The 16150-nt window shown below is 38.4% G+C and overlaps 1 long non-coding RNA gene across 1 annotated transcript in view; it reads right to left on the reverse strand.

The window, feature by feature from the left end:
- LOC140912777 (uncharacterized) overlaps nucleotides 1-16150 on the reverse strand; it is a 252125-nt gene that overhangs the window by 61472 nt on the left and 174503 nt on the right. The window contains exon 3 of the long non-coding RNA XR_012159377.2: nucleotides 62-181. This is a non-coding gene — a long non-coding RNA (uncharacterized LOC140912777). The remainder of the gene's footprint in view (nucleotides 1-61; nucleotides 182-16150) is intronic.

Consider the following 16150-nt stretch of genomic DNA (forward strand, 5'->3'; position numbering starts at 1 on the left):
AATCACTATAGATTTGCTCGTTCAAAAGGCAGATTTATAATAGCCCAGCCAAGAACCTTACCTGTGCTCTGCAACACATCCTCCACAGTACAGGAGACATCAGGCACACCCTGAACCTCATGCTTGCAGGTCAAATCTCCAAATCCATCAGAAATAGGCCCTATGAAAAAGCTCCCCGCGCCTGCAAAGTAAAGCAGAGGAAGCAACAAAAAACAGCAAGTAACAAAACTAGACACCACCTAACAGAAACACAGCTAATACACACAGCACATACTGAACACAACTTCATTCTCAAAAGCTCCCACAGTTCAGAGAGAAAAAACAAAAAATATTCTGTTGCCTGGTGGTTTTACCACCCACTTAGGAAATAGGAGAGGAGCCAGGTTCCAGTCCTCCACCAGAATATCCCATGGTTCAGTGATTAGAGCACTCTCCTGAGTGGTGGGAGACCTCTCAATCTTTTCTCCTCCTCAGGCAGTGAGAGGATTTAACTTCGGTCTACTATATCCCCCCATGAGTGTTTTAACCACTGGGCTAAAAGTTATAAGGTAGGCAAGCAGCACCACCTCCTCCTCCTCCTCCTTCTTCTTCTTGATTTTGAATGGGACCCAATCCATTAAATAAGCTCCTAGCACACCTACAGGCCCTGCGTATAAGATAGCAGAGCTCTTCTCCGGACAGCTACAGCTGAATTTAAGCCCTGGACTGGAGCATTACATACCTAGGCCCCAGTTATTGTCGCTGCTCGTGTGTTTTTAAGTTAAGCATTTGATTAAGTACTTCGCCGGACTGGGGCTCTAACTCATACATTTGCTTTTTTAGAGCTTTTATAACACACATTTTACTTCTGACTGTAATCATGGGTTTTCTTTTTTCTATTTTAATTTTTCCATTGCCTTTAAATAAAGTATCCATAGAGATAAGAGTTGCTACCAAATTTTGCTCTTATTTACCTCATAGTGTATATCTGAAATAACTGTACTGAAATCAAAGCAGTCAGTCCAAATTTACAGAAGTGTAACTGACAGGAGAGAGTTTGTCCCATTATTTAAAAACACACCATAAATACAATTAAAGAGTGAGATTACTTACCTAGTTCCCCTTCCCCTGCTCCTTCCTCCCCCTCCCCACCAAAAAACCCTCTCTCCATTTTATTGTATTTTGAGGATATATATATTTGGGTCAGTTTTCCCATACATGTTTATTTTCCATGAGCCTATTTCTCCTTTATTTTTTGTGTTAGCTGAACCCTGTTAAAATGATATACAATCACTGCAGCTGAAGAGCAAGCTTCAACATTTTTCTGGAGAAAAAAAAACAGATCAGATTAGGCTGACTTTCTACTAAATCTGCCTGTGCAAACATCCTGGAATGCCAGCCCATTTAATGGCTTGTAAAGCAAAGAAATTGATTTGTGATAGTCACATTGAATCAAAGCCTTGCCAAGACCTATAGGTTCCAGCTGCTGATTGGGAGGCATCACTAATAGACATGGTTCTAGGATAAGTGCCAACAATGAAGTGGCAAAAAATTAACTAGCGATGCTGTATAATTGTGAACTGGAGCCTGAAACGTTGATGGGCTATAATTAAAAGTAAATATCTATTACTTCTTCCAAAAGCAATGGAAAACATGTGAAAATATTGGGACTAATTCTTCCCTCACTTACAAAGGTTTTAGGCTTTGATCCAGGACCGCTGATGCCAATGGGAGTTATTCCATGGACTTCAGCAGGAAGAAGCATTAGTGGCATTACTACTAATTAAGACCCTGATTCAGGAAAGCATCCTTATTCAGAAAAGCACAGGGCCTGAGGTTGCAACTTCAAATTACATTATTTTATTATTATTAGTTATTGCATTATTATTAGTTATTATTATTATTTATTATTATTTCAGGTTTATCTTGATCTTATATTTCAGTTTTGTGGTCACAAATGACAATATTTAAACATCATCAGTACTTGACTGCACAGAAGTTAGGTGGATAGACATCATTTCAACTAGTCAGTGATGCCAGAGGCAGAGTTGTTGGCACAAAATTGCTGACCAGGCAGAGTAGACTCCTTCAAAAGTGTGGTCTTAGATATTAATTTTCTGAATTTGTATTATTTATTTTACAGGCCATGGAAATAATGGGGTAAATTCAGATAATTATAAAATCCACCTTCCTATGCTATGTTGTATGTACCAGTCTAGTACATTTCATGATTCTACCCAGACTGTTGTTCAAGAATTATTTATAATTCAATAATTTATCTCCATGTCATTGATTATTAGAGCCTCTAAAGGTAACAGGTTTTATTATGAACTGCCACATCTTTATTGGTATTTTTTTAACATTACATAGAACATAAGAATGGCCAGACTGGGCCAGACCAAAGGTCCAGCTAGCCCAGTATCCTCTCTTCCAACAGTGGCCAATGCCAGATGCCCCAGAGGGAATGAACGGAACAGGTCATCATCAAGCGATCGATCCCTGTCGTCCATTCCCAGCTTCTGGCAAACAGAGGTTAGGGACACCATCCCTGCCCATCATGACTAATAGCCATTGATAGATCTGTCCTCTATGAATTTATCTCATTCTTTAAACTTCTGAATTTTGTCCCTTTTTTATTACTTTCTTCTTGTAGTTTTTATTTACCAAGCAAAATATAGAATGCTTTACCAGAATGTACCATACAACACCATGACTGAGTAAACTAGGTTTTTAAATCAAGTAATAACTCATTCTTATGATTAAGATGTAAATGTTAAGATTAACTCATTCTTATGATTAAGATGTAAATGTTTTTGCTGACACAGACTAACACAGCTACCATCTGAAATCTAAGTTCTTTATGGATAGTCAAAGGATTATGAACTTCTGATTTACTAAATTCCTTGATTCTTCAAGGGGGCTAAGCACTCTGGCCTAATCTAGCAAAGTATGTATCCTCATGCGTAGTTTTAAACTCATTGGTAGACCTATTGATTTTAATGGGACTAATTATGGCCTTGATCCTTTTCTATTAAAGTCAATGGGAGTTTTGCCATTGAACTACTGCTGGGACTATTGAAACAATTTTCTCTTTTGTGTAATGCTTTCATTACATTTCTATATATAAAAAATATTTTTCTGGGTCCCTCACAATTAAGAATAGTATGCATAGGTTATAAAAAAGCTGCTTCTCTGTTCTTCTTCCATGGCTTTCTTGATACAAGTCTGATATAAATGTAAGTTTCATTTCTTTCAATCAATATACCTAGGCTTTTTTTATGAAAATAATTAAAAATTACAAGAATTTTCAAAAAATTTCAGCCATTATTTCTGCACTTTTTATTTCTATGTCAATTTCAAACTACACACTGGGCCTGTTCAATTGATTTGCTCATTTTATCAGAGTATAAGTCTGGTGTATCTCCATTGACTTCAGTGGAGTTACGCCAGCATAAAACTGGAATACTCCAGTGGTGATCAGATTCATGTTGTATAAACAATTAGCATTCAAATAGTCATATGCACCCCAAATTCAAAGCAAGAAAATGTTTCAAAACAAAACAACTACTGAAGTACAAATTATAGTGGTCATGTTCTGGTCTCACGTACATCATTGTAAATCCAGAGTAAACCCACTGAGTTAAATGGAGCTATGCCAGATTCATGCTATTGTAACTGGCAGCAGAATCTGCCCCCAGCAGTGGTTATTTAACAAGAAATCTAATAAAATATGTTGCAAAGATTTCTAGCCTAATTTCATCAGGATTGCTTTAAAATTCAATCCCAGAAATAGTTTTACTACCTTCTAAAAGTATTCCACAATCCCACCATTGCCTTTGAAGAATATTTTTGACCAATTCATTTTTTTAAATAATCTTAAAATAGTTTTAGATCTTTCAAACCACTATTAGATTCCATAAATGAACATGTGGTCTTCATGTGTATTGATAATTTTAAAAACTACTTATATATTTCTTCTGGAATTCTGATGCAATTTTTCAAAAATATGTAATCATAAATACTGTAGTCATTATCTCTCAGAAATATATAATATGAGTGCTCAAAATATTAATTGGTATGTTAAAAATATTAGTTGCAAAGCATTTTTGTCTGTTACCACCAAAAAGCCATTTTTTATCACTTGTGAAGGGGATAAATGTCCTGTATATTAATAGCCTAATAAATCCACAAATGATTCTACAACATGCTCTTACAGTAGGGCTCATTTGTAGTGATTCAGTGAACTCTAATATAGTGTATCTCCATTTATAATAAAGTGGAATGAATGCCTGGAATTGTTTCAATTTGTTGTAATGTGCAAATTGCAATTCTTGTTATAGGACTCGTTTCTGCAATGTTCTGCGCACTCTGGCCCTGTGCAAAACTTAAAGCCTGGGGGCAGTTCTATTGATTCTGTATTTTTATTTATAAGTTTCAAGATAAGCACATTCTTTGCCAGATCAGGGCCAGAAAACTCAGAATCCTGCCGGATTGAGCCATAGGAATGTGTCTGTGGGGAAAGGATAGCTTCACAATAGGAGGGTTTCATAGTATAATTTTGCTGTATGGGATAGTTCCTTACTAAGGCTCAGATCCTACAAACATTTATTCACTTGCTTTATTTTATGCACAGGAACACTCCCACTGAAATCTAAGGCTTTGCTCCCATGTGGAAAGTAAAGCACATGAGTAAGTGTTTGCACAACTGGTTCATAAGGGGCAGATTGCATCCCTTCTCACTTCTGTTGAGTAGTATTTTATTCCTCAAGTATTCCCATTCATTTCAGTGGAAATGCTTGTGGCAGAATCCACTACTTAGTGTCAGTAAGAGTCACAGAAAGCGGTCCTGTTATATGCTATGCATTTTCTATTCTTCAGCACAGAAGATTTGTATCCAAGGGTTATTTTTCAGTTATGGAACAGCCTTACAACGCGGTTACAGAGTACATTTGCTTCCTTTTGTGCATTTTCCAGGGTTTCTTTGTTTGCTTCTTTTACAGCATTGGTTTCCATGGATCATTGTTAGTTACATTCAATACAGACCAAAATATCACAGTTATTTTCTTAAATGAAGTCTTGGCAATAAAAAGTAGAGAGAAGATACAAAACACAACAATCTTTAACTGTGTTGTTTCTTCAAGACCAAGCTCTGAATGCACCAGCATTTTTTTTTATTTTAATGAGACTTTATTGCTAATCAGAGTAAAGGATTCATAACACTGGCTATGGCTAAGACAGTGCCACTCATCTTTACCTCATATAACTGCTAATGTACCTCGGTCTTTTCCTGCAGCAGCCCTCCTCCATGCAAGTTCTTTTCAGGAGAGTTGCAGCAATGATGAATGGAATTAATGATGAAACTCACTATTAAGACTGACACCACGAAATGCATTCATTTCTTTTAGACTTTGGTCAACAGTCTGTTAAGACTTGGGATCTAATTATTCCTTTCTATTTTATGTAATTATGCATTTCTATGTAAATTATTCCTTTGCATACTAAGCATGCCTTTGCATGTAATCATGCCTTTGTTTCATTGGTAGTTAATCTGAGTAATAATTAGAAAAGTTATTGGTTCAGTTCCAACCTAATTTTTTTTTTAATTTTATGAGTCTGAAAGAAAAGATAAAATTCTTAGTAATCGTTAGGGGCAAATTCTGCCACTCTTACGCATGTTGATTGTGGTGGGGCTACTCGCAGTCTAAGAGGCTGCTTGACATTAGTAAAGTGAATGTGGCTCTTAAGAAATGTTTGTAACTCCAAACTATCTACAGTACCCCAGCTGTATAATGAGTTATAATGCCACTCAGCTGGTTTAAACAGGTGGGAGACTTTATTCCATCTCTAAGGTGCCAGATAGCTTCAGAATGAAATGGGGCAAGTAAACAGGGTCATCCCTTCTTTCTCCATTGGCCAGCCAGAAAGAGCAAGAGGAGCCAACCATCTTCTTTCTCCCCACACTCTTTCAAACACTTTCCTGGGGGGTTTTGAGTCTCTTGCCTCATTTTAGCTGAACCCACCCTCCCTTTCTATAGTGTAGAAACTGTTCTCAGGTTGCTGTGGCTCTGACTGATCACCTGTTTAGCAGTCAGGAAGAAATTTTTCCCAACAGGGCCAATTTTTTCACCTTCTTCATAGCATCATAGAGACAGTTAGGTTAAGTAGGAATAGGATTTAAAATGTTAATGTTAGGAATTGTATGAATGTTTAGTTTCTCACAACTTGCAGCTGGTGTCCAGTGCAGATAAAATGCCAAAAGGTCCAGGGCCAGCAATAAGAGAACTGGGATTTTGGTGACAAACCTTGGGCCTATGCGAAAAAAGGGACTTTTTTGAAGTCTTTGCAGACTGAGGTCTCTAGTCAGTATTTTCACCACCTTCATGGTGGGGAGTGGGGGAGAAAGAAGTGAGAATTCAGCAGAGTAAGCTGAATCTTTGGATTAGGCAGCAGAGAGTCTACCCTGAGTTGTGGGCTAACAGAAGTCATGTAAACTGTTCACCTCCTGATATGAGGAAATGGGCTAGATACTACCCCTCTCCAGTGTCAAGTTTAATAAAGTCTCAGCCTGTGATTTAAAGTCCATCCCTGTGTCCATTCTCATTCACTTGTATGTTCCGATTCAATATCATGGGTCTCACTAATCCTTTCTCACTAATCATTTCTCACTTTAAAGTTGCCTCATCAGGGGTCAAGTCCAACTCCCATTCAAGTCAATGGAAAGAATTTTATTCATTTCAGTGGAGGAAGACCCAAAGTATACATCTTTCCAGTTCCATTATGTAACTGATGAGTGTTGACTCTGATTAGTTATTAACCTCAGTTTGTATAGCTACATCATTATGTTGCTTCTTAACCTTGTAACTACATCTTTTCTGGATTGGTGGGCACTTTGTCCAACTGTGTTTTATCCTGATGGCTGTTACTCCACTTTATTTATTTTCATACAGATGAAGTCAAAAGAAAGATTCTGTCCGGGGGGCGAGGGGGGAAGGGGCGGGGTTCCAGATAAATCAATAGGCATAATGTATGAGGACAAGTTTTCAGCTATTTTGGGGGGAGCTAATTTGCTTATAAATAACACCAGTTTGAGGGAAATATTACTGCATAATAAAAAACACTTTTTGCTTTACTCCTTCATGTGTAAGAATCGATTGATTATTTATATGGATTCCGAAGAGTTTGAGAATGGTAGTTGGGGATCATAACCATTAACAGAATATTTGGAATGGCCTGGTGTAGATAGTCAAATTAAGTACAATTGAACCTCAGAGTTATGAACACCTCAGGAATGGAGGTTGTTTGTTTTAATATAGCTTTGAAACTCTACTATGCAGAAGGAAAATGCTGCTTTTAACCATCTTAATTTAAAAGAAACAAGCACAGAAACAGTTTCTTTACCTTGTCAAATATCTTTGTAAAACTTTCGCTTTTATTTTAATAATTTATTTTTAATAATTTAACAGTATTAATAATTTTAATAATTTAACAGTAGTGTGTGTCTGTGTGCATGTGCGTTGCTGCTGCCTGATTGTGTACTTCCAGTTCCAAATGAGGTGCGTGGTTGACTGGTCAGTTAGTTCCCTGCATCTATCTCCCATACTGCAGGCTTGTGTGCAGGAGAGAGAAAGAGAGAATAGCCTGTACAGGGCCCTTCTTCCAGTCCTGTGCAGGTGGGTAAGGAGTGGGCAGACAGGAGTGGGCGAAGCCAATACACAGACAAGCAGAGATGAGCAAATATAGGGCTGGCACCATTTATTTCACCCCTGAGGTGAAGAGGAGAAGGGACTGAATTGTGATTCTCTGAGTCACAAGGTGTGACACAGACCTTCTGAGGCAGCACACCTATGTGCTGTCCTTACTCAAGGCTCATGGTAACTGTGCAATCTAGTTTTTTCTTTCAGTCTATCCTCCACAGAGCTATATATCCATTTGGGTTGTGTTCACTTTCCAGATATATTCAGGGATATGAGTTTCACTCAAAGAAATGTTGATGGAAAGTGAATTTCAAAGTCATATACTGCAGAATTTGCAGAAACCAAATTTTAAATTTGCATAGACAAGCATTTGTGCTGGAAAAGTATGTGTGCTCATCCAGTGAGGGAACCAAAACAATACAATGCAACTTATCTAATAGATCACAACTAAGCAACAAAGCTCAAATATCAAAATACCCACAAGCAAGTCATAGACTAAATCTATTTGAAAAGTGGATACAATAAAAAAATGGAAGTTTGAGGATGCTGTAGTCTGCTTGCAGATATTTCGCAGACACGAAAAGAGGCCAAATTAGTAAAATAAATTACTCATTGCAAACTATTGGCTCATTTCTACAGAGGACACAGCACACTAAATATAATCAATGTAACAAAATCACACAATCACTTTGTGGACCATTTTTGCCTTTCTTCCCCAATGCCCCATCCTAACTCACATCCTTCCTCTATCACAATGCTGATCCAAATAGTATAGTTGTTCATAATTAAATTCCAAATTGGGTTGGTATGAAATGCAACAATAGCTGCCTTGTTCCATTCTCCCAAACAGCCCTTAAAACTAAAGAGATGTGACAACCACTACAAGCTAACAGACAAAAATGTGAAAAAGGTGAAAATTTCTGGCAGAATCTGTTAAGAAGACAAAGAGTAAAGATCAAAACAAAGCAAGCCATTTAGGCATATATATTATACAATCAACTAATCTAATGCATAACAACAGACGTATCCCATCTGAGAATGCTGTGAAAAGTCTCTGCTCCTGAGGTATGAGGGAGGGATTATTGAAATCCTTTGATTGGGATTTATGTCCAGTACAGGCAGGGCTGCAGCAACATCCCTGAGTTTTGAAAGAACAAGGTTAACAGTTGTGTTTCAACTTACAAAACCAACAACCTCTATAAATGCCTTAATCTTCCAATTAGAGTTAGTATTTCGCTGTAAGTGGCTTGCTCTCTTCTAAATCTCTATGCACAGTAGTTAATTTTATGAAACAATTGTAACTGACCAAATAACGACTACACATGCACTTCCTGTCTCCTAAAAATACTGCGTATTTCATTAAAATTAAGCTGACTGAACACACCTAATCCATTTGTAATGAAGGAAGCAATCATTACCAGCTGGAACAGCTTATGAGAAACCAACCATCTATATAGAAGAGATGTGTCTGAGCAACAAAATTCAGATCCATATTCTGGGTCAGATCTCAACACCCAATATTTGGGATGTTAGTAGCTTAAGTTATGGTCCTGGCCTACAATAAGGTTCTGCTTTTTCAGTAGCACTTAGAGACCACCAATCAAGATGAGTGCCCCATTGGTCGAAGCACTGTACAAACACACTACAAAACACTTGGTCCTCCACCCCGAAGACATTACAATCTAAATAGTGTTTATTTACTTAGTTTCATCTGCTGCTGATGCTAATTACCCACCCAAATTCATGTTCTTCTGTTTGGAACATCACCATTGGTGTCTATGGAAATCATTATGATTTCCATGGGGAATGAGCAGCAGGGTAGGGAGAAGCCCCCCAAAATATCTTGCTCTTTTCTAATGCAGAAGCCATCCTACCAAGAGGCAAAAGATTCTCTTCAAAGTAAATCAAAACTATATTAGAGTGACACTATGTATTATTTTGTGCTATAAACAGAAGTGAGGCATATAATGGGGGAATATATTTGCAAATATTTAGACAAATAAATTTGGATTTACTGCATTCCCAACTACTTTTGTCTTTGCTTTTCATAAAGCTTGGAGAAATGAAATGTTGTTCATAAAAAAGAAAATGGAAAATTAATTTTGAGGTCAGTAATTATCCTTCCCTACTTCTAGAAGTGATTTCTCTCACTAGCCTTTACTGAAATAGCCCAGACAGGAAGCAAACTAAAAATGTCCCACAGATACCCTAATCCTGCTGCTCTAACTCCTCTACTTTCATCCTCTCCCTGGAAGAATCAAAGGCCCAATAGCCTACCCTTGCGTTCCCACTCTTTATTACATCTACAGTGATCCAATCAGAGGAAAAGAACAATACATGTCACTAAGAACCAATCACACAGGGATAATTATGAATAAAGAGCATAGTTCACGGGCAACCCATAGGTAGAAATTTGTTTGAAAGGTCATAGTAACAAGCCAATTTGAAAAGAATCAAATTTTATTCATGAACAGAATGAAGGAAAAGTGTACTGATCAAGTATTCACTCTGAATGGTTTGCCCAGTATCTCTCTCAATACGCTGTACATTCTTTTCAGGGCTACTGTCAATATTATTTTGTTATATGACAATAAACGAATTTCAATCAATCACAGCCCAGAACATTTGAGCAATAGGCAGTATAGATGACAATTTCAGAAAATCCTGTGACTAAACTGTATGTGCAATTGTCACAATTCCATGCAGAAATCATTAGTTACATATTATGTGGTCATTATACCCACATTTGTTTGTGCACACTACTACAATTCTATTTTGAAAAGTTAAGCCTATGAGATCTGTCCGAAATATTGTCTCCCTTCCTATGCACAAGTTCTCTCTCTTCTTGTCCTTTAAACCTCTCCTTAAAATAAATTTCTCACATGGAGCTTTTCTATTATGATCTCTCCATGGCTCCTCCACCTCCTCCTGTTCAAACTTGCACTCTCAGTGTGTTTGTGGTGGATTTGTGTTGTGTTTTGTGATCTGTATTTTCTGTGTGTTAATTTAAGCTTTACTGTTCTTTGGGGCTGGGACCATCTCTGAGGTCTCGATCCTGCAATTAGACACTCCAGATCACCCTGCCCAGATCCAATTGATGGATCAGTGCTTAAGTCTGTACAGCACAGAGGGACCCAAGCTCAGTCATTCATCCTTCCCATGCTCCCGAAATAAAGTCATTGAGAAGCCTGAGGAAGTAGCAGCACAACACTTGCAAACCTTCTTGGGGGAAGAGAACTATATATATATATATATATATATATATATATATATATATATAGGTATATATATATAGGTTTATGTTAGAGCTCATTGTGTTGCTTTATCTTTTTATATAACAGGAGTAATGTTAATTGCATTGGAACACATCTAGCAATAAACAGCTTTTGCAGCTATCAGATGTCTCAGCTTTGCTCTAGTATTTAACCAATATCCAAAGCCATTATTGCTTTGCCTGCTTTGTGCCATTCCCTTAGCTATTCAGAGATTGCTTATAAATAGATCTTTGTAACATATTCCCAGACAACACTTAGAGCACAATATTATTCACAATGCACTCTGAGATCCTAATGGCCCTATCTTCTCACAATCCTGACAGTGGAAAGGAAAGATATTTATTTTCACCTTTGTGCATGGTGACTTGAGGGAAGAGGCTATAAATACAAATACCCACACATCAGAATGAAAGTATATGCTAATATATATGGATCACTGGAGATTTTATACAGACCCAAGATATAAAAGCTTGGGAAGTTCAACTATGGTAGAATGCCTCCTGGTGCTTCCCTTTGGGCAGTGTAATACCACCCCACCCCTCCGTACGGTCTGTGTCTTAATGGCACAATCTAGCCCATTGACTTCAGTGGGATGGCTCACAATGTGCTTAGTGTGAATAAACATGGCAGAATCAGTCCTGAACAGATTTTTTTCTGATACACTAGTCTGCCTGCCTTTCTCTTAACTTTGGCTTCCAGGGGTTTCAAATGAGAGCTGATTCTGATCAAAGCCTTCTGATAATGGTAGAAGAACCCCACAGTTTTGTGATCCCCTTTACATGAAAGAGAGAAAATTTAGGCTAATTCTGCACCTGCAGCTATTCACAGACTAGCTTTCAAGAGGCAACTGCATTTCTGAAACTGGTATTGATGCTTTTATTCTTTGATGCACACACCCTCTAGCACACTCACTGAGAGCAATTGTGCTAGGCTTGGAAATGAATAGCAAGCTTTCCTCACTGTTGAAAAAGAATGAGCAAAACCTCTCAGTCTGGCATTATTTTTAATCACTTACAAAGGTAATTATACCATCTTTGTTAATGTAGTAGGGGGAAGGCAGTGTAGCCACACATGGAGAGGCACCAGAGCACCAGATTTTGCACAGACCAAAAAAAAAAAAATTCCTTCTCACACTCATCCTTCTCTTCTTTTATTAATGTGTACATATGTCCAGAGCTGAATCATGCAGATATATTTTGGAACTGAATGTCCTGAAGGAGAGATGCTCCAAGCCTCAGGTCCAAAGCCACATGAATCCACAGTGAGGTAAGGCAAGGGGAATCTAGGGAGTGCACATGCAGCCCTTCCAGCACAGTGAAACCTCTCTATGGTAAAGCCAGCTCTGCAGCAGCTCTCAGCCTACTCGTAAATCACGATCCCAATCAAGCCCACCAGCTGGGATTCACCTGCTTCACCACACATGGCAATAGCTTCTGTCTCTGACAGGACCCAGTTGCTGCTTTGTATAGCCTGCAGCCTCTGGGGGTGCCTCTGAAGTCTTTGCTCTATTTGTACTCTTCTGCTTCTCCACTCCCTAGATTCCCCTTGCCAGACATGACTATCCAAGTATGCTTTCTTCAGATGTGCAAAGGCAGGTGAAAATGAAGGGAAGAAAAAAAAGTTTTTTAAATTTGTGAAATTTTGAATATGGTTCCAGTTTGGTAACAACATTCCCTTCCCTATGCCTAGCTTCTCTAAATACTAGTGCCCTCCTCTGTCATGAATTTTAAAAAATAAAGCACTATGAAGAAACAGACCATCTGGGTAAGAGATGCCACAATGCATTTCTTATGTGACTATCAATCTCCAGTGTCTCGCCCAACAGAGCCCCATTCTATTCAGGGGCTGACACTACTAGAAGATAAATAATACATTATAATAGGACTCAAAATGCACACACATTAATATAAAAAAGTAAGAATACATTCTGAGCACCTTCCATTCAGCTGGATGTTGTGTTTCATGTTTGTTGGCAAGGCAAAAAATGGTTACTTAGGGAAACTGACTATTGTAAATCAAAGGAGAGCAGTTGGCTCTGATAATTGAAAAGAAGTAGAATATTTTTAAAGTACTATCATGTGGAGCCATCACTGTATGAGTACAAATCCTAATCTATTACAAATTAATATTTCATTATTTCTTTAGTTTTATAATTAATTCAAAAGGAAATACATATGGCATTCAAAACAAATAAAACAGCCTTGCAAAATATCTGGAAAATGCTTTGTCTCCAAGCATTATTTATACATCCTGAATGTTTACCTCCGGTATTTAAAAAACAAAACAAAAATAAAACACACCAAGCACAAACGGAAACAGTGGACAGGGGAACTAGCATATGTTCCTAATTATAGAATTTTGCTTTATTCCCAAAACAGCTGACTATTCCATATATTTAATAAATGGAAATTAAGCAAATAGGTTCACCAGTTAATTAGAGCTCACGGGAAATGTTAAAAAATTTTAAAAAGAAACTTCTTTCTACATAGGGAGAAAACAGAGAAGTTGTAATTATGGTAAAACAGTTGACAGATTATAAAATACATTTATTGCATAAGATTACAGTAGAGTTGCAAACAGCACAAACATGTGATGGAGCTAAATTACCCTCCACTATCTTTTACTGACCCCCATGACACTTTTTAACTAGGCTCACATTCTGATACAGACTAACACGGCAGCTACTCTGAAACCTGATATACTTGTGAGTACCTTACTATAAAATAGCGCCATTGAAACCACTGGGACTTTTGTGGTATAAGGCTACCCGACACAGCTAAACATGAATCCTCTCCTTGACATTGGCATCTAAGCCAGATCAGTGTTTGCAGGCTAAAAATGGAGGAAGTGATGGTAGTCATTTTTACACCAGAATCCTACAGTTGAAGCCATCACCCAGAATATGGGAAACCAGGGTTCAAGCCCCCACTGTGAGTTAGAAAAAGACTTGAACAACCCAGGCCTCTCTTCTCCCAGGTTAGTACCCCAACCACTGGAATATGGGATACTCTGGGATAGGTTCCCAATCTCTCCTTTTGAAACTGTTCCACTTAAAATAGTCCCAGTAGAGTGCCCTAACCACTTGGAAATACCATCATTTTAACCCTCTGGTCCCACTACCACCCCCTCCTCTGCTATTTTGTGTAGGACCCAATCTGGTAGGTGGCCTCTGAGCATACCTACTGGATTAGACCCCTGTAATGAGATTTCCCCCCACACACCACCTGTGAAGAGACTAAGATGGCTCAGAAGGGGCTAACTAAACTGGTAGTCTGCATCTGGGGGAGCCTTAGGCTTGACTGACAAACACTAATTGAAGATGGATTGGAGCCCATCTTGGCAGGAGTAAGTGAGGGTTTGTATAAAGCCAGAAAATGTGAACAGGTGAGGACTGGGCTGGGAGATTATCTGACCAAATGAAGTCACCCTAAAAACCTCAAAGAAGAGTCTATTAAAGAAGGAGAATGGATACAAAGTAGGACGGGAGTAGAAGTAGAATCAGATGTTGATGATATCAGCAAAAACCAAACAAACCCACACCCAAAGCCCCAGAAGGAAATAAACCAACATGTTGTTGTTGCAAGATCCCTAACCAAAGAAATAAGATTAGGTGATATTAACCCTGTGAAAGTAGCTGACTGGATTTAAAAAAGCATGGAGGATATTGTAAAAGTCAGAAGGGTGAAAGATGGTCTTTTAGTTGAATGTAAAAACAAAGAGCAAGCTGATAACCTGCTAAAAACTAAAATGCTGGGGAATGCTAAAATATTATGCCAGCTACTAAAGTATTGGATGAAAATGAAGGGGGTAATATATAGAGTGCCATTAGAATGAACCAATGATGAGATAAGCAAAAAAACATAGGAGAAGATAAAGTATTTAGTAAGTACGTGGCTAATTAATAAATGAGAAGAAAGCAAGCCAGTAACAGCTGCAGTGGTTACATTTAAAGAAGGGACTCTACCAGAGAAAAAATGCTAGGGTTTCACATATTCAGAACCAAGCCATATATCCTCCCTCCCCTAAGATGTTATAAGTGCCTAAGATATAGGCATGTAGGAAAGGTTTGAAAGGGAAAAGGACATGTGGTAAATGGCAGTGAGAGCATTCCTAGGAAAATTACATAGAAAGGACACGTTTCAGAGTAGCAGCCGTGTTAGTCTGTATTCGCAAAAAGAAAAGGAGTACTTGTGGCACCTTAGAGACTAACCAATTTATTTGAGCATAAGCTTTCGTGAGCGACAGCTCACTTCATCGGATGCATAGAGTGGAAAGTACAGTGAGCAGATTTTATATATACACACAGACCATGAAAAAATATACATTGTAAGGAGACTGATCACTTAAGATGAGCTATTACAAGCAGGAGAGTGGGATGGGGGGAGAGAAAACCTTTTTGAAGTGATAATCAAGGTGGGCCATTTCCAGCACATTTCCAGGAGTTAACAAGAACGTCTGAGGAACAGTGGGGGGAGGGGGGGAATAAACAAGGGGAAATAGTTTCACTTAGTATAATGACTAAACCACTCCCAGTCTCTATTCAAGCCTAAGTTAATTGTATCCAATTTGCAAATTAATTCCAATTCGGCATTCTCTCCTTGGAGTCTGTTTTCAAAGTTTTTTTGTTGATGGATACTCACTTTGATATCAGGAATCGAGTGACCAGAGAGATTGAAGTGTTCTCCGACTCGCTTATGAATGTTATAATTCTTGACATCTGATTTGTGTCCATTTATTCTTTTACATAGAGACTGTCCAGTTTGCCCAATGTACATGGCAGAGGGGCACTGCTGGCACATGATGGCATATATCACATTGGTGGATGTGCAGGTGAACGAGCCTCTGATAGTGTGGCTGATGTGATTAGGCCCTATGATGGTGTCCCCTGAATAGATATGTGGACACAGTTGGCAACGGGCTTTGTTGCAAGGATAGGTTCCTGGGTTAGTGGTTCTGTTGTGTGGTGTGTGGTTGCTGGTGAGTATTTGCTTCAGGTTGGGGGGCTGTCTGTAGGCAAGGACTGGCCTGTCCCCCAAGATTTGAGAGAGTGATGGGTCGTCCTTCAGGATAGGTTGTAGATCCTTGATAATGCGTTGGAGAGGTTTTAGTTGGGGGCTGAAGGTGATGGCTAGTGGTGTTCTGTTATTTTCTTTGTTAGGCCTGTCCTGTAGTAGGTGACTTCTGCATTCTCTTCTGGCTCTG

This window comes from Lepidochelys kempii, chromosome 6, assembly GCF_965140285.1.
Source record: "Lepidochelys kempii isolate rLepKem1 chromosome 6, rLepKem1.hap1, whole genome shotgun sequence".
NCBI lineage: Eukaryota > Metazoa > Chordata > Testudines > Cheloniidae > Lepidochelys > Lepidochelys kempii.